Below are 920 nucleotides of genomic sequence, written 5' to 3'. Positions count from 1 at the left end.
AGGCAGAAAGACAGACTCCTGCATGCACCCGACCAGGATCCACCTGGCATGCCCACTAAGGGGCGATGCTCTGCCCATCTGGACCCCTGCTCTGTTGCAACCAGAGCCATTCTATTGCCATGGCAGAGGCCACAGAGCCATCCTCAGCAACCGGGCCAACTTGGCTCCAATGGAGCCTTGGCTGCAGGAGGGGAAGAGAGAGAGAGAGGAAAAAGAAGAGGGGGAAGGGTGGAGAAGTAGATGGTCACTTCTCTTGTGTGCCCTGGCCGGGAATCAAACCCAGGACTTCCATACATAAGGCCGATGCTCTACCACTGAGCCAAATGGCCAGGGCCTCATTTCAGTTTTTAAAGATATTTCAGTAGGTATAAATTTCTAGATGATGAGTTTTAAAAGTTGTCATTCCATTGTGTTCTGGCTTCTATTGCTTCTGAAGCCAGCAGTTATTGTAATCATTGTCCCTTCTATATTACATATTTCTTTCTGACTGTCTTAAGATGTTTTTTTTATCATTGGTTTTCAGCCATCTGTCTATGATGTTCCTAAATGAAGTTATCTTAACATTTATTTTGCTGGGGTTCTTAATATTTATCTATTGGGGTTCATTCAACATCCTTGATCCATGGGATGCTGTGTTTATTTTTCAATTAACTCTAAAAATATTGCACCATTATTTCTTAAACTATGTTTTCCTCCCTCTAGTCTTTCTCTCTTCCCCTTCTGGAAATCAATTGCACTTGATATAACCCACATATTATTGAGATTCTGTTTATTTTTGTCTTAAGTTTTTTCTCTCTACATTTCAGTTAGGATAATTTTTATTGATCTGCCTTCAAGTTCACTGATATTACCGATATTTTTTTCCTGTTTTCTCTATATGCTGTTGATTCCAGTTAGTGATTTTTAAATGTCATGCAATG

At 40.5% G+C, this 920-nt stretch overlaps 1 non-coding gene across 1 annotated transcript; it reads right to left on the bottom strand.

Annotated features, from left to right (window-relative positions):
- Positions 1-258: 258 nt before the first annotated feature.
- Positions 259-334, bottom strand: TRNAI-UAU (transfer RNA isoleucine (anticodon UAU)). The gene has a single exon. It is a non-coding gene; the product is annotated as a tRNA-Ile (tRNA).
- Positions 335-920: the final 586 nt, after the last annotated feature.

This window comes from Saccopteryx bilineata, chromosome 7, assembly GCF_036850765.1.
Source record: "Saccopteryx bilineata isolate mSacBil1 chromosome 7, mSacBil1_pri_phased_curated, whole genome shotgun sequence".
NCBI lineage: Eukaryota > Metazoa > Chordata > Mammalia > Chiroptera > Emballonuridae > Saccopteryx > Saccopteryx bilineata.
Note: the sequence above shows the minus strand (reverse complement) of the source record. Positions and strands in the feature narration are given on the sequence as shown.